Below are 26,058 nucleotides of genomic sequence, written 5' to 3'. Positions count from 1 at the left end.
ATGTTCATTTTATTTTTTTAGACAGTATGCAGCGCTTGTGTGGGATCTGGGTACTACCCGAGTGGATCACTGACGCCGAACATCTACACTGACTACAGTTCAGCGACCCGCGACTGGGGCTACTCCGACATCGACTACAGATACTACGACCCCAGATATGACACTTATCAGGCTAACGCCGATTATGCCAACACCTATCAGGCCTACAGCGATTATTACAGAACAGCCAATCCGAGTTACGGGTACCCTGACTACAGTCGCAGATACCCAGAGTATGCATACGCAGACATCGCATACCAAAAACCAGATTGTGGCTACGAAAATGTAGGTGATGAATGTAAATGCAAGAATTCTGGATGTGAATGCAGCAGCTGTAGATCTAGATGTAGTAAGGATGACGGATGTGGGAGCTCCAATTGCGGATGCAAAAATAAAGACAATGGATATAGTAGTACAGGTTGTGGATGCAAAAATAGAGACAACGGATGTAGTAGAGCAGATTGTGGATGCGGATGTAATAAATGTAAATCTGGATGCGGGAATAATGAGTGCAGTTGTAGACGCCGAGACAGCGATGGTGGAGAAAAAATCATTTATGTAATCGAAACCAGCAGAGATGAGTGCGAATGTTGCAACAGTCGTCAACGTATTTCTGAACTGAAAGATTATATTCGTTTTATAAAAGATTGAATAAAAGAATCAAGAAAATATTTTATTACGTTGTTTTTTGTTACGATTTATTTATTTATTTTTTTATTTATTTATTTTATTTTATTTATTTATTCATCATCACACTACATAGCATTACAGTTATAAAGAAAAACCTTAGCGCTACATAGAGGCACAATAATAATAATACTTATTTAGTTATATAATAATAATTTATCCATCAGACTATTCAGACTCACAAAATTTCAGACATGCCTTTTTTAACTTTGGCCAACCATCCGCAAACACATCAACTTGTGGTGCCGAATCTATTATGGCATTCACCATCGTAGTGGCCCGAATTAGAGGCGATTGTTGCCGCGCCACCGAGCGCGCTGCACCCACCGCCAGCAGCCTGTGAGATCTGGCTCGCAGATACTTGTTAGGGGCAAACAGGCAGCAAACCTCACCAACCATATGAGGACATTCCGTCTCTCCTCGCAGGGTCCTACATGCCATTATCGCTAGGTTTAGATCCCGTCGAACTTCCAACGAGTTGAACCCCAGCATTCCCAGCAAGAAGCTAGTTGGATAGAGGTAAGGATAGTATCCATATTTTTTCTTATATAGAAAGCGAAGGAATGCTTTTTGGACCTTTTCTAGCATGAGGGTATATGTGGACTCGTGAGGAGACCAAACAACAGAGCTGGACTCAACTTTGCTTCGCACCAGAGCACTGTATAGAAGCTGGATGACGCATGTTTGACTAAAATCTTTCGCATTCCTTATAACAAAACCCAGTCTTCTAAAACAGTTGGCTGTAAGAGCTTTAAAGTGGTCATGAAATGTCAGCTTTGTGTCAAATGTAACTCCAAGATCTGTAATGGTGTACACGCGAAGAATAACATCCATACCAAGCCTATAATCCGCCTCGAATGGGTTCTTCGCTCGGGTGTAGGACATAACTGCGCACTTGCTGGTGTTAAAGAGTAGTTTGTTGTCCAGCGACCACTGGTGAACTGCATCAAGGTCCTGTTGCAACAGAGCACAATCAGCCTCCCCACGCACACGCATGGAGAGCTTCAGATCATCGGCGTAGAGTAGGCACGTTGAGTTGTGCAGTTGTGATTCTAAGTCATTTATCATTAGAATGAAGAAAAGTGGTCCCAGAATTGAACCTTGGCTGACGCCGGAGCGAGTATGATAGGGCTCAGAGACATAGCATCCATGGCGCACAAACTGTTGCCGGTCGCGAAGATAGTCCGAGCAGAGTCTGAGAAGTTTAGGAGAGAAACCTATCGCACATAACTTCCCCAGAAGTATATCGTTATATAATTCCCCAGAAGTATACGATGATATAATGTAGGTGGAATGGAACCCTATTAACCTTATCAGTTTTTTCTAGTTAAAATAAAATTTGAATTAATAATGCATTTTTAATTCATTTAGGTAGATTAAAAGGAGTGGAGCGGTGGTAGCTCAGTCGGGTAAGCGCCCGCTTCTCACGCAAGAGATGCGGGTTCGAATCCCGGCGCTGACATGTACCAATGAGTTCTTTTAACTTAAGTACAATGTATACCATCGCTCTTACGGTGAAGGAAAACATCGTGAGGAAACCTGCATATCTAGATTTAGCACATCTAGATATGTGAACCCACCAACGTGGTGGGTAATGGTCCAAGCTTAGGAAGGCAGTTTAGACCTTGGGGATATGCACAAAGGTTCCACTCGAGAGAGCCAGGTGCAGGTACTTACACCCCCACAGAGAATAGAATAGAATAGAATAGAATAGAATAGAAGGTGATAGATACATATTTATATAAAAACTATGAATTATTTTTTATTGAAAAACACCCGGGATAAAAAGAGAAAGTAAAGAAACATTATAAACTTCTGGCTCAGAGTCTCTCCGGCTATACAGAGAGGCAATGCAGTCAGCATTATGGGAACCTTTGAGCCAGGTACGATAAGAGGAGGTCTTTTTGACATATTTATTTGTTAATTAATACAGTTTTATTGTTTAGATTTAGTTTTATAATTCTAAATTGTAATAACTTTTAACATTATAAACTACATTTCCTAATACCTACGGTAAAAAAATATTTTGTTTGCTAAGGGCTGATTTTTCAAAGGTCAGGTAAGTGTTATATGAAGAATAAAATGGTTGCTGTCACTGTCTAATACAAATATTCAGATGCGACAGCAAAAATTTTATTCCTCGGATAACGTTTATCTGACCATTGAAAAATCAGCCCTAAGAATAAGAAGTTTAGTATTTAGTCGAATCTTTTATTGTTACGAAAATAAATTAGGCATACATAGATATATTTAGAACGACAGATCGTTACGTAATTTAAAGATGGTTCAACAAAATTTGTGTGACATGATGATCCGCGCCCTTTTCGACAACGTTCACAACTAACTAAAGCATACAAACGGTGAACCGCCTAACGAATCACCTATAGACAAGAGCCGAAATTCAAGAATACAGAAATGATGCACCTTGTAGTGCAAATAGGTGTATGGTGTTAATACGTTTATAAGAAATAACGATTAAGACTTGGTAAAGTCCACCTTAGGATTAGAAAAGAATCACCTTTATTACATTAAGCTACATAATATCATATTCCATGGATTTCTATGGTTGCTAGGGAACACACACGACCGAATTAGATTAATAATATACGATGTACCTATAACAATATCTTGTTCGTATATTGTTAATATAAGAATGGTGCACATGAGTCCGAGCTGTCCAGGTTGTCCTTAAGCTGACACCGTGGATTAACACATTCATATCTCGGAATTCTCACAGAAAACGCTTTAAGGCGAAGCAAAGCTCGCGGGAAAAACTAATAATAGCATAAGCATAGAATAACAAGTACAGTAGTACTAGTACTCGTTATTCTATGTTAAAAGTTCTGTTGTTTGATAGGTGATGTGAACAAGTATTATTCGATATAATATGTATTAAGTGAAAAATCTATTAGGTTAATAGTTATTGATTATGTACATTAATTATTTTTAATTCGTCCGGGGTTATGGTAATCATATTTAGGTTAATAACTAACAACTGACCCAGCTCAATACATGAATGTGAATGCAAAGTCTATGCTCAGAATATCTCTACAGCCATGTCATGTGGCGCAACATACTATGAGTAGAAGTAACGGCGTATCAATGTGGGGAAAAAGAAAATTCCTTGAAACAAAATGTTGTGATAACAAAACATATTGTTGCTTTCTATTGTCCTAATGCCAAAATACGTGCTTTTTCTTGACACAGATATAATGTACACAAATCATTACGAAAAGCTACATTTGTAACCGATGATACTGTGCATATTTTAGTATAAAAACCCTGACTGCGAAACGAAAGGTATCCAATAGCAAAATGGCTTCATCCGTGAAATTTTCTGTGTTCTGCGCTCTTATGATCCTCATCAAGGTAAATAAAATATAATATTTTATTATAAATACAAAATAATGCTAAAGTCAAATGTTTTATGGTCAGTAATTAACAATACACACACGTACCTAATACGTAAAAGTACCTACATGATAAATTCACAACTAACACCAAACGTCAATGAAGAGCAACTGAAGAGATTTCACGATAGTGATACGAAATAATGTTTCGACCAACAGAGCCAGGTAGCCGAGTGCTTCTTCCTGCCTCCCGTGGGCGGCTACGGCGGCTACGGCGGTTACGGGTTCCCGCCCGCCCTAGCCTACACCGGGCTGGGCGGAGGCAACGACAACGCCGACAACGACTTCATCCTGCCATTCCTGCTGCTGCTGCTGTGCAACAACGGAGGCGGCTTCGGCGGCGGCTGCGGGGGTGGGTGCGGGGGCAACTGCGGGGGCAACTGCGGGGGCAACTGTGGGGGCAACTACGGCGGTAACTGCGGCGGCAACTGCGGCGGCAACTGTGGATGCAACGGCGGTGGATGCTGCTGCTAAATAGAGTCCCTACCCCGGTGGGCTGAAGAACTGATTACATTTCGTCACCACTCGGCTCTGTAATAAAAAGTACTCAACAACAACTGCATATTTGTTTTTTTATCAAAGAGTTAATGGTTACTTTTACCGATAATAGATAAAACTGTTATGTGATAAGTATACCTATGATACGTATACATACCTAGTTCAATTTTATTGAATATCATAACTGATATTACCTCAACGCGTCGATTACGATCCTTCGAGTTGCTTCTGTCGAAACCACCTTACTTAACTATTTCAACTTCGCTGACACAATAACTTTTACTTTACAATTGAACGTACCTATAAAAAGTTAAACTTCTTCAAATTAGTCACTTCAGTACTACATTTCTAACGTTTTGCTCGACTCTCCGGATTAGACTCGACGATGAAGGCAAAGTCAACTGTATTCCTTTTACTATTGCAAGTAAGTCTTAAGTAATATAATCGCATACTTACAGATTTTTCATACCAAACTTTAATATTTAACATTCTTTTAATAAATGATTCACACCATGTAACATTGTTTTTCAGAGTATATGGCTGCTAAGTTTAGGGCAGACAATAATAGTATCAAAAGGTATTAATAATGCACATCCCAAATTGTCATCAAAATATATTTTAGAGCAGCCTTCTTTACCCGACATACTTGAAAAAAAGGAGCCTTTATTTCCAGAGGTTTATTACCCGGAATCAATTTTAGACTTTAACCATCCAATGTATTACAACCAACAAGCATTTGATATGACACAATCCGTAAGCAATAAGGATAGCGGTGACAATCCTATAAAAACACCGGCACCTGTTTTTGGAAATTACAAAAGAAAACAAAGACTTCGAGCTTTAAACGATTTGTATAAGAAAGTTAACAACAGTATCGTAAACGATTTCACGTTTGATGATGAACGTAAAGAAAATCACAATGGAACAGATAAGAAAGGTATGAGGAGGCTAGATCAAGTATATATAAACAAAATTCTTGCCAAAAAACCATACGCAAATACACTAGTTAAAGATAAAACCGAAACCAAAACCTCCGTAGCAAACACGAAAGATAATTTTAAAAATAACTTTGCCTTGACTTTACAAACTAAATCCAATCATACAGTAGTTAACGAAAAACCCATGATGGATTCCCAAATGCAGTTGATAGTTGCTGACCTAATAGATATCACTGAAGAAATATTTGACAGTGTGCTTGCTTATATTTCTGACAATAGCACTATTAATAACTTATCTGGGGATGAAATTGTAGAGATACTTCAGGTGGTGGAAAATCTTAACAAAGTTTTAGAAATTCTTGAATATCTCAGCACTAACTTTATATCGTGTAATGTTCAAAACGATATTGATGACAAAAATGTTATCCATGAATCTTTATTAACATCACCTGCTAACGAAACACAACTAAATGCTACCAATCAAAACAATAACTCAAGTAGTTTGTCTTTAACTGAAGTTGTTGATGGGGCGATTTTAAAGGTTGACAGTATATTAAATAACACATTTCCAAGTTTGGACAACTGTTCTGGTGAAATATCAAAAGCCACATACGAAATGGTTAACAGTTTAAAGCAGATTTTGATAGTTATGGAAGAATTAAATACGAATGTGTCATCTTCATCCCTTGAATCTTCTAAAATTGCAAAGATTAATAGCCATTTGATGAATGTCACCGATGCAAATGACACAAGTTCTGATGGAAATATTTCCTCAAACTTCGACCAGCAAGAAGCAGAACCCGAAGTGTACCAAGAACAGAAGAACTATGCAAATGAAACAAGTATTGATGAAAAGATTTCCTCTAAATCCATCCACCAAGAAACTGATCCCGAAGTGAATTAAAAAAGTCAGAATGCTACGACAGAAAATAATAGTAATTCTAGTTTATATATACCTAACGATAGTACCGAAACAGTAGAAAAATTAAGTATAAAAACGTAAATGTATGAGATTAATTATGAATATTAGTGACATTTTTATGTTATTATTTATAGATTTGCCCACAACGTTGTGGGGATTTTATTTAAGTGTTGCCTCTGTGTAAAATATTAAATAAAAAATATATATTATTATATAAACTATTGTTTTAATTATGTCAATAAAGTAAAAAAGCGTGTAGGTAGTATGTATCTTACTTATGATTTTTTGATATCCATTATAAGTGTCCGTCCATGTTACCTGAAACAAAAACATATCAATGTTAATTAAATTAAAGTTTTATCATACCAGAAATTACTAACACATTACGTGAACATTAAGTAACAAAATTGACATTTCCTGTCCTATTTCAATAATCAAATCTATATTTACAAACTACTGTGATAATGTCACGTTCGTCTCGCAATATTTACGCATATTAAAGATGCGTACACTGTTATATTATTTATCAAAACCGACGCACAAGTGTACGACTGGACGTCCCGTTATTTTAAATTTAATAACCATTACCATGAGTTTACCTGAGAAAGTGGCATTGTTATGTTTTATAGCAGTAATTATTTCGGTAAGTCTTATTTATCCAACATAATTTCTGTCGTTTGTTATTAAAACATATATTTTTATAATACATATAAATTTATTTCTAGCTAACTACTATAAGTTGCTCACCCAGAAGTTTGAAGAAAAATCTTCTAAAAAGTATTATGAGCACTAAAACTGCGGATAAAGATGAAGAAACAATTGTCCCTCTCAATAAGTTAAATAACATAAGACCAATCAAGCCCATCAAAAATATGCTGTACAGGAAATTTGTTCCGATTACTGGCTCAAGATCTGAACCTGTTAAGGAGGCTGATATAAAACCTAACTTCTATGATAAAACAAATCAACCAGTGTGTCCAAAAATAGATGCCAAATTTTGCAGAAAATATGATTTTCCAGCGATAGAATATCCATCTTTCGATAACCCCGATGACCCATACGGCATAAATGATGGAGCCTTTCCTGAAGTAGTATATCCTCTAGCTGCTGAAGATTTGTGGTATCCAAGTCGTTTCAAGCCATTTTCTACAAATGGTCAACCACTAACGAAGTCGTCATGTATGTGTAATAAACGTCCAGCAGGTACAAATAATGAAACTATCAAGAAGAATGTACTGAGAAGTAATAGTAATAAAAATACACCCGCTGTAAGAGGCAATCGAATTAATAGAAAAATTAATGCTAGCACTTGTAAAGGAAAAAAATATGACAACTTAAAATTCCTAGATTCTCCTAAGCAATGCTCACTAGCAAACGATGTGAAAGTTCCTAGAAAATATTCAAAGAATTGCTATGTTGCGCCATCTACTATCAGTAAAATAGAACAGAGTTGTAAAACTTCACCGCGCATGTCACAAACTACATGTCCCCCAAGTACAAAAGTTAATTCTTCAACAGTTGAATTCACATATTCAGACACTGTTTCAAATGTATTAACAACAGTGGACCCATCAATTAGGCCAACACCACAATCTAATAATTCTGATTTGTTTACTACAGTAGATGACAAAATTACTCAAGCTTCTCCTGAATCCACCACAGAACAAATTTACACTATTACATATTTTACAACTGAACCATCGTTTATTACACCATCATCGGATAACATAACACAACCGTCGAGCACCATCACATATACCACAGTAGCAGTTTTGCCTGATATAACAGGTAGTTCAGTCAGTTCTACAACGTATAGTTCTAATGATAATTTACTAACTCTAACACAAGTGTCGCTCGGTGATAATTCGGAAATTACCTCTGCAACTAACACATTGTCAAAAACAACTCCTTCATTAATTGCAACTCCACTAGATTCATATTTGACTACCTCTACACCGTATTATGATTATGTAGAGAATACTTCAGCGTTAGCGTCAGAAACAAGTAGCTCTGTGCCCTTGTTTACAGATTCAATCAAAAATGAGAATCTTATAAAGTCTTCTGCACAAACTATTTCAAATATGCAGTTAACTACCACAGATTATACAGATTCACCTGTTGCAACACAGCCAACAACAACAATATCTCCTAAAACGTCTGATACAGAAATTTTACCGTCTCCTATAAGTACTGACGAAGGTTTTACATTAGATCCTGATGATTTATCAGAAAATCCAACAAATAACTCTGAAGCTTCAGTCACTTCTGTTTTATTATTAGAAAAATATACTGAATTACCTTTCGACAACCTATCTGTTATTACATCCCCAACTGATCCAGATCAAGATGGTTATCTAGAACCGGATCTACTACAATTTATTAACCCAGTAGGTGGTGGTGGAATTGACGATATTTAGTCTGCTACAGTATCATTCCTAGTTAAATCAGATACTCATTTTTCTCTTAGCTATTTGGAATCAAAACCAGATATGGAAACTTTCACGAGATCATTAATCGAAGGATTTAGGCCTTCCTCTGATCCCGTTATAGCTTCAACTTCAGATATACCTGTAGAGATGTCGTCAGTTGCAAAACCTGCCCCTGATGATATCGAACGCTAATTAATCATAACTTACAAAAAAAAGTATAACAATGTACTTTTGTGCGAATGTAATAGCGTACCGATCAATTTCAACAAACAATTGTTTTAAATTAAATGTATGATGATGTTTGTTTGTCAGTCGTAATTAAGAAAAGCGTTTGTATTTTATGTTTATTTTATTAATGTAGACTATTTAATTTAAATTATGTAGGTATTTATAAGAAAGTGTTAGCAATTCAGTTTTTTTAAAATAGTTAAAATAAAAATAAATTATTGCTTAATATTAATTGTCTTCTATTAATTTCATAAATTGGCATGCACCCAACCCTTTCTACATCACATTTTGAATCAAGTCCTCAAAAATTAACATTACATCTAGTATGGGTCTTGAATTCTGGTAAATTGAATTTGGAAACAGTAACACAATAACAATAATTCTGTGAGAGTGCAGAGCCGATGGAGGGTCACTGTAGCTCACGAAAAACTAAGTTTCAGACCGCCATGCGCCAGTAACGACGGCTCTAATCGAATGCACGACAGCCCTCCCTAGAGTAACCCCGCTGATCGCGAGCCAGTGAAAGCTGCCCGAGGTCACACGAGTCCACAATCGTTCCCATACTCGGTGTCGTCCCATTCAACTGCTAATATGGCATACAACGGCACACTGAGATCTACGATGAGGAAATGCCGCATTTTTATTATGTTTAGTTACTATCTTTCTATCTTACTGCATATCTAACAATGCTGGTAAAGCACCGAGCGTTTTCACACGCAAGTATTGTCTACATTTAAAGCGGTAGGCACGGTAAAGGTAAAAGTCATCGTGATTCAAACTTGTTCTGGTTTTTGCTAAGAAACGCTTTTTATCAGAAACGCATCAGCCATTTTCAGATTTGGTGGGTTTTCACACTTTTCTTTTTTATAAGACAATTTCCCTGGTCTCTTGTGGTTTCTTTTTTACAAGAACACTTAAAACTAACATGTAAGGCTTCGAACCCGAGACCGACTTGACTCTCGTAATAGAGCTAAGCTTAAGCTACACTTTGCAGACTTCCTCTTACACTATGATAAATGCTAATGCCGACATTAAAACACCTACGTTAGTGATGGGTCTTCGATTAGGTTAACATTCGAGAGGAATGAAAAGGTTCCGCTTACAAAATGCCAACACCAAATGGCAATTATTATTTTTCATTTTGATAAAAGTATTTAGGTTTTTAGTTGCTAATACCTATTCTGATGCGATATTAAATGTATCTCAATACTGCAGACGGTGCGGCGTCATTGAGCTAGCCTTTTCCATTTAGGAGTAATTTGGTGCTATTGTCACTGGAACTTTATCATTGAAATTTATCTGAAATTAGTGTAAGTAGATGTAAATCTATGCAGGCGCAACTAACATAGATTATATAATTATTAAATTAATTCAATTAATGAATGAGCGAAGGAAGGAACCATAACAACAATTTGTACCTACAACTCGAATCAAACTTTGATACCCCATTTACACTCTCGCCTCGGCCCTCGCCTCCTCGCTCGCCTCGTCACTCGTGCGGAGGCGCGAATGTAAACACCCACTCGCGTGTGACGCGAGTGGGTGTTTACACTCTCGTGCAGAGTTCAGTTGTCTTTGAGCTAGCAACGATGGAGGACGTCGAAGTTTTAGCCGCAACAATAAAGAATTTATGTATGATCACCGATTACTTCGCCGTTTATGGACCGATTTTGAAAATTCTTTTTTTTATGTATTATATATTGGGTTGAGATCCCATGTGGTCCCATTTTTTCCAAATTTTGATTCCACCTCCAAGGGTTGGTAAAGGGTTAAAAACAGGCTATGAATTATATGAATATTAACCGATTGTAGTTAATGAAATTTAGAAAGTTCATTGGTACTTACCTATATTTTTAACATTAAAAAAAATATGATGGTGACCTTGAGCTGATCTGATGATGGAAACGGAAGGTAGTCAAGGGAACTCCTCAACGGTAGGTATATAGCAACTACTTCGTGTTTACTACTGACTAGTAGGACTTATAGGTATCATTTGCTTCTTAATTTTGATTGTCAATTATTGCAATTAAACTAAGAATAAATAAGTAATAAAATAAAATAATGATATAAAAAAACGACTTCCAAAAACCACTAAAACGTAAGAAATAATTTAAGGTTTAGACATGGTTTAGACCTATTCTATGTGCCAGTACTAATATATCTAAGCAGGTGTAGCGACACATGTTATAGTCACGTTTTGCAATGTCAGCTTTCTAGTAACTTCCAGTAGCGAACAATGCGCAGACGCTAGTCGTCTCGAGCCCGTCACTTAGAACACACTTAAGAAAATGTAATTTGGTTCAGTAAATAGTTTGGCCTCAAGAATCCTGCATTCGTCATTTACCGCAACCCCATAGTCACCCACATGTTAACCCAACATTGGTGACCCCGACAATCTGAACACGCAACCTTCGGAAGAAATTATGGAGTCAGCACGGCGATGACGCGGCATGGAACGGCGCAGCATGGAACGGCGTGGACGAGACGGCTCCCCCAGCGAGGCCATGGGGTAACAAGCGACATCAACACATCATCACCTACTGGAAGTGCATCACCCCTTCACACATTTTGGTTACGCAACGAAGAAGAAATTAGTGTATCGAGGCATCTCGAGTCAGAACCTGGACGAGCGGAACACACAGAAGGTACGATTGCGCGTTCACGACGGAAGGTCAACGGGCGGTAATCGACGCTTCTGGAGTATGCGAGTTTTTGTGTTGTTTTCCTCGCTGCGAGGCTGCCGAGCTGAAGCATAGTGGACTGGTCACCCACGCGGGGGCTCACTCGAGGGTCCTCATGGAAGTTCCCGCCAGGGTGGACGAGAGGTGCAACGAGAGAAGCTATTTAGATCGGAAATTCACATGGTTCAATCACACACGAGGTCGTATTCGCGGAACCGAGGTAGCAGCGTTCATCTTGCACGGTCAGCGGAATGTGATAAGCGCGTCGCGAGTGAACAAAGTGCTACGTAGTTATACCGAGTGGTTTATTGTGTGATTTATAAGTTTGATTTGTTAATTTTGTATCAGTATTGAAATGTAATTTTGTGATTTCTGTTTTGTTTGATATTGTATGTTTCAAGTTTAAAGCTCCGTAAGAGAGGCTTTTGTAACATAGGTATTACGTATTGTACTTGAAAATTTTTGACAAAAATTTTGAAAAACGGGGGAAGTGATGTAGCGACACATGTTATAGTCACGTTTTGCAATGTCAGCTTTCTAGTAACTTCCAGTAGCGAACAATGCGCAGACGCTAGTCGTCTCGAGCCCGTCACTTAGAACACACTTAAGAAAATGTAATTTGGTTCAGTAAATAGTTTGGCCTCAAGAATCCTGCATTCGTCATTTACCGCAACCCCATAGTCACCCACATGTTAACCCAACACAGGTAAGTACTGCTTTTATTTCTTACGTTTTAGTGTTTTTTTATTATTATTATTTTATTGAAATATTTACTTATACGAAATTAAATGTTTCGTCTTGCGACCAATCCATTATACAACTGAGGAAAAAACACTACGTTATAATTATACGACGACGAACACAACCTGCGCGGCACGATGTAGAAGCCAGAATGAAGCGGACGCGAGAGTGTAAACACCCGCTCGCGTGCGACGCGAGCTCGACGCGAGCTCCTTTGACTCGTACCCCAAAAACCGCTCCGGACGCGAGCGCCGCGAGTGGCGAGGCGAGCGAGGAGGCGAGCCACGAGCGTCTGTTCACACTCGCGCCTCGCCCCTCGCCTTGTCGCTCGCCTCGCCACTCGTGCGAGAGTGTAAATGGGGTATGAACATCAACAAGTAAAAACTATAAAATAAAAAGTAAAGTTGTCACCGATACACAGTGCGAACCGGTTCCTGCGCGCGCGCAGTCGCCGCTGCGACCTTGTCACATTACATCACACACCGGCCCGGCCGAGACCACCGTTACCGAGACATACGACATGTGGACTTTGGCTTATCCGCTACTGGACATAGTCCTGTTAATATCAAGGGAGGTATACCTAATTATATTTATTTAATTAATTATAGCACAAATACATATATAAACATAAGTGTTCAAAGGGTGGACTTATATTCAGCCAGTCTAGCTGCCATTAACATTAAAATCTCCCTTGGTTCGTAGGCAAGGCCTATGGCTCCACCTAGAACCTAGATGATGGGAGTCCCAACAGTCCCAAGCAACATTTGCCTCACAAACAACAGTCTTAAATATTTTATAGGAATGATCCTTGCATTACTGATTCATAATATCACAATAATATTCAAGTGCTACTTTTTAATTTTAACCTCGAAAGCGCCGATTCAATGTTATCAATTGGATATTATTCAAAGGGTTACTCTATGCAGATGGAGGTAGAAAGTTCGGTAGCTAGAGACAGCATAATAAATCACATCAATAATTCAAATGCTATAATATTTTGGTCTCTCTCTAATATTGCATAATTATCAGCATAACCAGCACCACCCACACGACTAAAACTGAGCTTATTGGAAATAATATTTATCTTATGGAGACCCTGACTGCGGTTACAAGACCTAAATGACTGGTCAATAATGTCCTTGACACTTCCACTGACCCACATTAGGTCACCCTGTGTTATTAACGGAATGTAATACTCTCCGTTGTATGGCGATGATGATAAATTTATTATTAGCGCTGCGACGAGGATGACACAATCATTATTGTCTTGGCTGTACAGGGCAATAACTAACAGACACAGGGAATCTAATCTATTAAGTTTTTCATTATTTATTATACATTTTAAGTATTTTTCCTATGTACCTATTGTATTGTATATGAGTGAGCTGTAGTTATGGTAGATATGTTAACAGTAAATGTATACGTAAAGGTTGTCTGGTAAAGATTGCTATAAGAAATAAGGCCGTCTTTTTGTACTGTTGTTATTTTAAAGTTTTATTTTGTACTGTTTCTGTTTTTTTTTGGTGCAAATAAAGGGGATTGTATTGTAATGTAAAACCTACTCGTCTTCCTAACATCGCCTTCAAACACGCCAAAACAATGAATTACGATTACCTTCAAATGTACCATTCCAAAATAACTATAGCATTTGGTTACACCGGAAGCTATGCATCGGGGGCATGACAATGACAATACACATTGTATACGAGTATTATATTGTACATATATATATATACTAGTTTCGCTTCAACGAATATCCCCTGATCATCTCCTTTGTATATTAAACATGTACCTACGTAGGTAAATCAATGTTTCGACCTTCATGCCTCGTTGATCAAGCGACTGATTGGACGAAGATGAGACTTAAATGAAGAATGACGGTAGGTAAGTGGATAATGATCAATGCATTACTGCCAAGACAATAGTCGAGGTGGAGATCAAATACATATTATCTATGATGTGGTTCATTGTAGGTAAATAATAAAGAATAGCAATTATAATGCGATAGAAAAAGCTATAATCTAATAATTGTAATGTGTGTTATTTTGTCAACATTAGCACATTTATTTACATGAAATAAAAAGTGAAAAAAAAACTAGTGGTAGTAACGGGTAATTTCTTATTTGCATGTTATGAAAGTAAATCTTGTTCACAGCATTTTTCAATTTGCAAACTAAAGTACCTATGGGAAGTAATAAAACTACAACTAGTTTCCGCAACATGGCTCATGTTTTTAAAGAAGATGCTGCGAGATTTTAACTAGGTGCTTTTGAATAGTGCTTTGATTTAAACGAGCATATGTATAAATAATATATTGATGCAGCCATATTTATTACTAAATATCCGGAATGTTATTCACAAATCTCTACAATAAAATTATGACATCGTAGAGGTATATTGATCAGAATCTGAAGACAGTATTATTTAATTTGCATAATCTAATGGACGGGCGTGTTCATAGCGGTGCGGTGATATCACAACGACATCGACATTAGACTAGAAAGTTGGTGTCCATAAGTTATGAAAGTGATTATAGAACTGGCGAGCCGCCTGCATTTCGACCGGCCGTGGACCCGACCTCCGGTTCAGGGGGGTTACTTTACACTGACGAGAAACGAACGAACGAGAGATAGAGTCGTGGCTAGCGCAGCAGAGCGCCCGGAAACTTCGGTTTTTCGTCATATAGAGTGACCCTCCAGGATAAAAACAACTTTTATGAAGCAGAAATATTTATTCTGTTTTCGAGACGCAGAAAAACAACTCTTCCATTGGGGAGTTTCTGCTGGCTGCTGGGCATAATTTAGAGCATATGTCTGATCTACTTAGGATTTTATCCAGGGTGACTATTTTTCTTATATTTAAACCTTTGACAACCAAGCCATATTTTTGTCATATTTTTTCTCATATACTCATTTCTATAAAATATTATTCACGTACACGTTATCTAATCCGTAATCAGCTTTAAAAGTGTTAATCGAATACCGCTAAGCAAGTGTAATATTTTTTATTACACTTAGCTAGAAAGCTAATTACATAAAGATGTTAAATAAAACATAAAACTTTGATAATCCTCTCTAACCAGTTCGATCAGAAATTCATCAAATTGAAAGTTGGTTTTTATTGCATCCGACTGAACTGATGTCAACTCCACATACAATGTGGAGTTGACATCAGTTCAGTCGGATGCAATAAAAACAAGGAAGTAACTGGGCAATAGCAATAGGGCCACTTAGGCAAAAGCAATGTCTATCTTGTCGATGACAAAAACTAGGCAGCTGGACTTAAAAAATCCTATTGATTGAAAGATAGAGATATTCTCTTATAAATTTCTCAATAAACTTATTTAAAAATGAAAGGAACCTCTACAAAACCATTTTTCATATTATTAATTGCAATATCCGATTTAAAAGGCGAACTTAATTTAAGCCGACACGACTTCTCCCATTGAAGATGTCTTTATTATCTTCTTACCATATTTATCAGTTAACGTGACAGTTGTTTATAGATATTGCATATTTATTTATGTCTTTGTTTTGGTTCTTTAGTACTAAAAAAACGCTGTAGATTGTTTATATTATACTTGTATGCAGGTTTTCAGTGGGAGTCAAGAAGATGTAGACCGATCCATTTTTAATGTTTGCTGTTTTATTAAAAATTAAAAAAAACGTCTTAATTAGTGGTTATAAATATATTTTTTTCCGTTTTAAAATAGTGGGCGTACTTGTTCTTTTACAGGCTATTATGCGTAAACGCTAAACTATGTAGGTCTATGGTTTTCGTTGAAATGAAAATGTACTTATAATTTGAGTTTCGATTTTACGTATGGAATCCGTTTAAAAACCGGTATAGTGAACGGCTTAGCACAGACATATCTAACTCTGACCCTAGAGACAACTGTCGAGGCCGCGAGCTGTGTTGCAATCTGCGCGGGCGCATGACATTTCGATCAACATTTCAGCCAAAAGTACAGTCCAACTATAGTCATGATATAAATACATGATACCGGTTGATTATCTTTTTTAAACAGATTTGTTCTTAAATTAAGGTAATAGATCGAGTAAATACGTCTTAAACAATTAGTTAGGATCCATTTCCGTTTTCAAGACTTGACTGTACAGTAGTGGCGCCTCGCCTATAGCATAGGTATAGGTACCTACAGGTAAGTGCACGTAAGTGCACCAGCCGCTATAGTCATGGCACCTTAGAATTTTGTAGCAAGTCTAAGCCTGACAATCAGTTTCAAGGTAGGCCCTCTTAAAATGTTATTTGAAATAAATTGGATGTGTTCAATTTAGGTTTCTGAATTGTTTGACTACGACGTGGGTGGCCGGATGAGCCGCGAGAATGGTGGCTGTTGTGTGCCGTCCCGCATTGCGCAACGCTACACCCATTCATTCATCTCGCCAACCTTTTAATTGAACTTTAAACTCAACCTCGTAATCCTTGGGACAAAGCTCAAAGTGGCTCAGCACTCTGCGTTTTACGGGCGACACAGAAATAGGAGTTATTACTTGGATATTTCTGAAAGAGTTAATCTATCCGAGGGCGTGTACCTCGAACATTTGCAATCAGCAGCTGATGTTTACGTATTTTCATTGAAGACATTCTATTATAATCGCCGGACAACGTTTCATATTGATATTGGCCTGACCTGACCAAACTTCAGCCCCATTTTCGAAGCTATTACCCTCATGAGAGTACCTCTACAATGTTCTATCAAATTCAATTGATCCGTGTTTAGGCCGTCACGCGTGTGGAGTGTAGATTGAGATGGAGCGCTGCAGGCGAGTGGGCACGGCGGCGGCGGCGGCGGCGGCGGCGTGGGCGCGAGGCCGCTTGCACAACTGCAGGACAACCGAATAACCCATACCTGCACACACCGACCGAAACCATACCTTATTCCACCTCCTTTAGAACTCTTACTGGCTGACGAAGACATCCCAGTTTGCCGCATTCTTGTAGCACCACTTGTCTCGCTAAAAGTGCTTAACTATTTGCTGATTTACATGAGCTCGTTTTGCAAGAGTTTGCTTAGGCGCTGCTATTTGCGAGCTATCTCAGCCATTCTGTGGGAACCTTTCGCTGTTTAGCTTTTCTAGGGACCTTTCGTTCTAACGGAACAATATTATTTAAACGTTATTACTTTGATTTGAAGATTGATAATTTCTTCTCGGTTCTTGTGGCCTTCCATTAAGATTCGGTTTAATGCGCAGACAACAGTTTAGTTTATCTATAGGCAACTGTATTACATAGCGGGCCACATTTGGCTGCATTCACGGGTTATTGCCCACATTTGGCGTACGCCTCTGCTTTGTCGTATGAATGCGAATGTACTGGGAGTGGGCTTCACGGCCAGGCCTGGTAGGAACTACTCGTACGTACCTACACGTAGCTTTGTGCAACGCACATATTGTCAAAGTCTCGGTTGATTAACACTCGGTTTTAATTACACACGTGTGTAAACAACCGCTACTAAATAGTCTTATTTGACAAAAGTTGATAACTGTTCAATATTTTTTGCTTTTAAACAGGTAAAAATTACCACATATCACGAACTTTTGAATTCAAGTTTTCTTGATCGTAATCGCATTTGGCCTTCACGGTAACACCGTCATTTAAATGGCGCCAAAAATACTGCGTAGGTTGACCTTACTCAGCTTTGTAAATTAACATAAAATACACCAAGTAAAGGGACCTCTCTCAGTGTAGACGGGATAACATTTTGTACAAAATGTAGTATGCAATAAGACATGTAAAATTTTTTTATTTTTTTTCTACTTGAAGAAAGGCTAATAAATAACAGTACCCTTATCTATCTTGTACGGTTAGCAAGACATTTATCGGGAAAACTATGTAAGAAGCATGCATGTAACATCTAAACATAAAATCTTCAAGTTGTAATGAGCTAACTGAAACGATAGCGTAAACTTTTTATGAAATACCCGAACACGAGTAAGAATCTCTGTTCCTGATAAGTTAGCAGAGAGGCAACAAAGCGGAAAACTTATTAAATTCCTGTTCAACTTTTCATGATAATAATATTAATAGGCAGTTTATATAGACACCTGAATTTAGACGGACTAACGAACGAACGGAAATCAAAGTGATCAATTAATTAAGGTACGTTTTTTTTCCTTTTGAGGTACGGAACTCTAAAAAGTATTAATGTACATTTATTTATTTTCATCACTATTCTATTAAGTTTTACATGTAAACATGTATGCATATTCCATAAATACAATAGGCTTTCAATCATGCATTCGTCATCAATATCCATTCATATCGTAGCATTAAATGTTGGTCGCAAGCAGCCGTGGCACAGTTTCGCACGCACTAGGGGTCACTCTAGCTCATGAAAAAACGAGTTTTTACCCTCGTTCCGTTTTTCCATAGAGTGGATTGTGCGAAACGTATGTCCGAGAATATACATAAAAAACCAATTCATTTTGGTAGGGCAAATTCTCTACATACTTTTCCCTGTAGCCACCCTAGGTTGGATTTTCTCGCGCTGCGCGGCTGCGCGACTCTTTCACATGGTATCAAAGGTATCAAACATACCGATTGCATGCCAATCCGTTCGTTAGTTTTTTTGCTAATCTAGAGTAACTCTCCAGCCCCACATCATTACGCATAAGGAAAGCGACACACGCTGCTGTGTCGTGAATTATCGCGATAAAAAATATCTCTCGGATAAACACTTACATACTCCGCATGAATGGGCATGCATACGACTTGTCGCACGAAACAATTTCTTTCTTTTTGTGCGTGAACTATGCTATTGTTGGTGCAGCTTCGCTAGGTACTGAATTAAATTAGAATTAAGTTAAGGTACGCAATTAGAGCAAACTTAGAAATAAGTAGGTAAGTAACGGTACCATTACCATTATGTATGAAAACCAATATTGTAAGCTTTAATAGTGTTGCTGCAAAAATAAATATCTAATTACCTATAGGATAGGTTGGTAAAATAATTAAATTGACAAATAGGTGTGAGTGTGAGTATGTTTAAAAACGAACTTTGTTATAGTCATTATTTGAAAATAGGTTTCAGAAATTTATAGTAGCTTCGTTATTATAATATTCGTCGTTTCATCTGTGACTGATCCAGAGCATAATTTATAGATAATTCTTAAATACATAAAAGAAATAAGAAGCTCCGACGTCAGACTTACGTTAATAGAAAATGAAACGAAAACAGGGGCCAAGGAAAATATTAGCTCAGCTGCACGTCCGCGCCACACACGGGTGGAGTATTCAACTGATACTAAACATTATTATCACTTACTTAGTGCCAATTTCTCCATAGTTGGTTATCTAACCGACAGGGATTGATTTATAAATCAAACGTCATCTCCATATAAAATTCATGACAGATGTGTCAAAAGTCAACCACTACTCCCTGGTTATGCTCTAACCGACAATGGAGAAATTGGCACTTACGTGACTACTCTATCCACTGAATCGATGTAGTAGTTAAATGTCAAAGAACTCATTGGTACATGTCAGCGCATTCGAACCCGCACATCAGGCGTGAGAAATGGGTGCTTACCCGACTGAGGCACCACCGCTTTGGCTAGTTAATCTTATTAATACCTACAGACTTATTTTGTGTAGAAACTAAGGTAGCCTGTACAATGCACGTCATGTTATAGTGGGACAAAGAGGACGCTATACTACGCTGCGCCGATTTGGTGGATAGACTATGGTACACCTAGATCTATATCAATATCATATTTTAATTTTAAAAGGATAGAGCCATTATTATTCATTCATTTGATTATACTCTGCATATAAATAATATCCGCATCCGAATTTACGAATACGTTAGTTGTTGTGTTTATTTTCAGAGTTAATCACATAATCACCGACGATTGTTTCGGCGTTTTATTGCAATTCGTCGGTTTGTTGTAAATTATAATAATTAACAAATCTTTAATCATCAATGTATGTTAAATGGAGGACTGAAGGTATTCGTCACTTTAAACACTTTAATACACTCCCGGGCAATGAAAAAGTTCCACTCACCAAATGTCTACACCAAACGACCCAATTTTTTTTAAAGATATAATTTAAAATGGTAACAAAATATTACCGTTTTTAGTTGGTAATATCCTGATGCTCTGTTAAACGTACTTCAATGTTGCAGAAAACGTAATTAAGCTAGCCTTTTCCGCTTAGAAGTAATTTGGTGTTTTTCTCAGTGGAACCTTTTCATTGCCCGTGATTGTATACCTACACAGGATGTAAAGATGATGTTAGATTCATGGCTACAATACCTTGAATCTAACGAAAAGGAAAGAAAACTATCATTAAAAGAAAATTATTAATTGTTAGGAACATTATCAACATTTTTTACAAAAAACTGTGCTTAGTAAGCCCACCATTGAGCTGATTTAAGGGGATAATGTACAAAGGTTCCACATGAGAGAGGAACTTCGCCCCCTCTCTGAATAGAATAGAATAGAAGCCCACAGCTTATATTTATTTATATTTTATATGTATATGTCGCAGGCATCTGGTTTAATCTCCTGTTTGATTGAACCCCTAGCCCGTTCATTGGATGACGCTACTCAGTTTATGACTAGGCCGAACGTTGATTGTACAAGCGTCACAAAACGTCCAACTAGTTAGCGGACTTAAAATCAGTCAGGTGGTGAATAAAACAAATATGGCGTCTAACAGCGAACAGCTGACACAAAAAGCACTTGTATTCTTATTTTTTGCAAATCAATTAGCTTTAAAGTGCGTTATTTATGTTAAAATTGTGTGACAACATGGATTAACCTATTATTACACCGCCGGCGGATAGTTTCAAAGAAAAAAATGTGGTGAAACTGGATAATTATGAACAACAATATCAAGGTACGATTATTGTTATTGTTTAGTTAATTTGTGAGATGAGAGCTTTGTAACATAGTCTTTTTGTTGACTCTTGTCTGGTCATGTTCATCCTAACCAGACATTACAAAGTTGCGATACTATATCCCATTTAACGAATTCGCTGAATAACGTTCAGTCAAGACGTTAGACGTTACAGTCAACCACTTGACGAGTTCTTCTTTAGTCATACAACTGAATGGCGCCATCCAATGAACGGGCTAGCGGTTCAATCAAACAGAAGATTAAACCAGATGCCTGCGACATATATATATCTGAGAAACGAACAATATTCAAATTATGATTCCTTTTTATGACTAAAATAACATAATAATCCACGTCCCCATCTAGATCACAGGTATCATATATTATCTAATCTAGGATCTGCTATCGATATCTATAATGAATATGAAACAGCGAATCACTTAGCATTTTGCATATTATGCATATATACCTGGCAATGAAACTGTGATTCCCCGACTCCATGACTTCAAGTCAAGCGACATTTTTAAAATGATGTTACTACGTAATAGTACGCATTGTATCGATTTGCACGTCTACATCTATTTCGCGTCTTTATGATCTTGCATATTATAATATTATTTACCTTACGTTAGTGTTCAAACAAACTATAGAACAACTTATGTGGTGTATTATGGTAGAATCTCAACTAAGTACTTACTGCTTCTACGTACTTTTAATATTATGTTGAGTTTTTTTATATAATCATTTATTCAACTTAATATTTTACAATTAGTAAAATACTGTCAAGATTTCATACCTAAGAATTTTATATATCTAACAATATACGCAAAGTATTATCTTATTTTTAATTAGATAATAACCTGTACGTAATAACGTCTATCTAGTCTTTTTTATTCTATTTTTTATTCCCTATATAGTGAAAATTGCGTAATTTTAAAAACGGACAGGCCTGTAACTTCCATTAAAAATATAAAACACTAAACAATGATACCGGAAATAACGAAACAATCAAAGACCACACTTCAATAGATAACTATGACAAGACTTGGGCGAGACCAATTTTACCAAAATAATGTTGAATGCATCAGACCAATTCAGTCATTCGAGTAGTTAACCATGGTAAAATTATGAGTTTGATTAAGCCAAAAATTAAAACTAGGTATTCGATCCAGACAATTCAGGGAAATAACTGCATATTTTTAGGTTCACGATGGCTGGATGGCTGTATCAGCTGTATGGACTATTAACTTTAGACTTGTAAATAGCTTAAGTGGTATTAGAAAGTAAGTATTTTGCCCAGAGTTATTTATTTATCCAAGCAGAGCAGGAACTTTCAGATACCATGTCACGTCACTAGCCAATGTTGCGGAGACAGGCCAGCGGATGTGAGAATATCGCCAGGGGCTTTAAAAGTTAACATGTCGGATTGTATTTTATCAACCTCTACAGTTTCACACTTGAGAACGTCAAATTTAGCAGAACTTGAGTATGGAATGCATCGCAGTGTGATGACAATGGATTTATATTAAAAAGCCTGATTTCAAGGGATTGAAGAAAGATCGAAGTGAACCAATAACTAAGTGAAGTAAGACTCAAATTCATGGTTAGGTAGATTTACTCTAGTGAGGATATAGTCCTCAGTTTTTTTTTCTTTTTAACAGAACCATGTGCTGGTGTATCAGCTTAGCACAATCGGTGGGAAAGTAAAAGTAGTCTCCATTCAAGCTTTATCTTGATGTATTTTTTAGTTAACATGGTGTAAAAGAAATGGAAATAACACATTTATCTCCTCTTACTTTTGTTATTCGAGTAACTCTTTGTAAAGGTTAAGATGTAACATGACTTTATTGCTGAGTTCTGCGGTCTAATCGACTTATAATGATCACGCAACGGGCAGAATACGCTCAAACACACAATTATGTCATAAAATCAACAAGTAATAAATATAAAAGTGATTGGAGTATATAACCGGTTATAAAGTCATCCTAACTTGAGATCCACAACTAGTCTGCATATCAATCTACCACCTGATTAACATCAGGCTCAGACAGAAAGCAATACACTTTCACCTTTCAATAAGCACAAAGAGCTGACTGGTAACGAAACACCCGGCTAATTTGAAACACATGCACGGTAGTGACTCCAAATACAATGTGTAGTTCATTTGAATTTAGTTGGTGTAAATACGAATAGATTTTATGATTTCCGCGAGGGCTTAGGCTCGCGTGTCGGCATGCGACTGGACCATCGACCGGCGACCCTTTACCATTGGCCATTACCACAACTTTCTTCGAAAATTACTTTAAACCTATTACGAAAGTTTCAAGGATAATGACTCCTGAAACTATTAGACAGAAAATTTGCGTCGACGCGTATGAAGTCTACATCTTTGATGAGGTTAACTAAAACTTTTAATTTGGTACATAACTAGAAATGTTATGGACACGAGTGATGTGATCGCTGTTTGAAATTGAAAGTGAATTTTAAATGTTTCCCTCACGCTTTGGCTATTTGATTATGTAATAACAATTTGAGCGGTGCCACTCATGCCACACATTTAAAATCGGAAGTTGTGTGCATGACTGGCATTCATTCTTGTTGTTGGCATCTCTTAGTTATTGGTTTGAATATTATAGTTTTGTTTGCCACTTACTTCTCAATTATATCAGCGTTAACAGATAATATTTGAAACTACAAATTATATTATACCTATGAAGACCTATCCTATGGTACATATTTTCCAGTTGGGGAAGTCCAGCTGTCTACGATATTAGGAGTCTGCTGCGTCTACTAGTTATCTCTTTCTTCCTTCCTGTTCGGGCGCATTCGTGTTATGATCGTTTACTCTCGGTTTCTGGGCAACTGCCAAGTGATCCCAATCGCTCCTTCGGGTTTAAATTTGGAACGTATTTTTCTGTGCATGCCCGTAGTGGATACAGCGTCTGTCCTTCTGTTTCACAGTCGGGATAAAAAGTCACCTGTGTGATAAAAACCATGCTGATAAAATATAGATATTTAAACCACAATCCTCATTTGTCAAAACTGAGCATCAGTATAATCCCGATTATCATACTAATGTTAAAATTCAATACAATTTGAATACGAAAATCGTTGTCAAAACAAATCCGCGATAGCTCCGATAGGGAGCCTGATCGTTAGATATGAAAATATTCAGGTAAGTACTCGTTTTATGAGTACCACAGTTCACTTCACGTCAGTTCACGTTATCCTGAACTCTCGGGTAAACGTCTGAATATTTTTTATGAAATATTAATCCCGAAATTCCCCTTGGGACTTTTTAGGCCGAAGCTCTTTTGAATAGCTATTTTATGTAAGTATGTACATAATGCATTTACCAATTTCCTTTTTAAAGCCATCTAAAATACAGTAAGTTATTTTCACGTAATTTCTACGTATTGTTAATAATGCTAGCATCATACCAGGCAGTATGTGGATCGCCCGTGGGATCATGACATGAATTGAAGAGCTGGCAATGGAAATCGTATCCTGCTATGCTTATTGGTATTCCAGAGGCATAAAAACTACAGTTATAATGTACACGTATTGGTTGGTCTCCAGAAGCAACCATAACATTGGTAGTTGTTGTTGAACTTGTTTGATTAGTGGACTAAAGTTTTAAGTAGGCACCTACATCTTTCCTAGTGAAAGAATAAAATATGTGTATCAGTGATTTCTGACAACAATCTCATAAATAGCTTCATTCTTGCAGATAAAAATATTATTATAAAATAAGATATTTATCACCAATAAAAAGTGCATCATGATTTAGAAGAGATTTAACACAACGTGCATTTAGCGGCTTATAATAGTATAATGATCTTGAGTCCTATCGCAAAATCAAAACGAAATAACATACATTCTGAATCCGAAAATCGTTGTCAAAACAAGTTCGCGATAGGTACTTTCGCAGACATGCAAAAACTGCACAGTTTTCTTCTTGGAGTTATATTATACAAAAATACTTATAATTAATGTGCTAATTTCTGTAATGTTTTACATGTAAATGTAAAGAAAACATGTTCCACTCTCTCTGCTGCACTCGGCTCTACTATTTCATGCACATGATTGAGATGCCTCGTTTTTATTGACGTTAAATCAATCAATGGTACCGATTCTGAAGGGCGCACTTCCTAATTTTAAAATGAGCTAAAATCTCTAAATTTAACTGACAGCGCTAATTTTTGCTATTCTGAAGGCAACGATTTTAACGGGCAACTAAATTTAGAGGGCTTATTTGACGTCTTTAAAATGAGTGTGGCCATGTACTCAAGGATATTACAATCAAAAATATCGATTAACTTTTTTAACCTTAAAGTACTCCAAATAAATTTAATTATCCTAAATAGTAGTTGAAAATAATTAAAAGGATTAAATACCCTGCATTTATATTGGTTTTCGTGATAATTTCAAATATTTATGTAACATATTCATAATTCATTATTGCAACTGGTAACTCTGGCTAGAAAATGCTTCTATGGTGATCTATGGACATTTCCGAGTGATTTAAAAAAATATTATAGAGTAGAGATGGGGTAAGTTGATAAAATAGTGAGAATAATCGAATATAATCGATTATTGCACTAGAATATTTTAAACAATAGT

At 37.0% G+C, this 26,058-nt stretch overlaps 1 protein-coding gene and 1 long non-coding RNA gene across 2 annotated transcripts in view; one reads left to right on the top strand and one right to left on the bottom strand.

Moving 5' to 3' along the window:
- LOC105392807 overlaps positions 1-26,058 on the bottom strand; it is an 81,184-nt gene that overhangs the window by 51,138 nt on the left and 3,988 nt on the right. The gene's annotated exons all lie outside the window — the stretch shown is intronic.
- LOC125489639 lies at positions 11,157-12,577 on the top strand. The gene is made up of 2 exons (XR_007267118.1): positions 11,157-11,320; positions 12,539-12,577. It is a non-coding gene; the product is annotated as an uncharacterized LOC125489639 (long non-coding RNA).

This window comes from Plutella xylostella, chromosome 15 (genome assembly GCF_932276165.1).
Source record: "Plutella xylostella chromosome 15, ilPluXylo3.1, whole genome shotgun sequence".
NCBI classification, from domain to species: Eukaryota; Metazoa; Arthropoda; class Insecta; order Lepidoptera; family Plutellidae; genus Plutella; species Plutella xylostella.
Note: the sequence above shows the minus strand (reverse complement) of the source record. Positions and strands in the feature narration are given on the sequence as shown.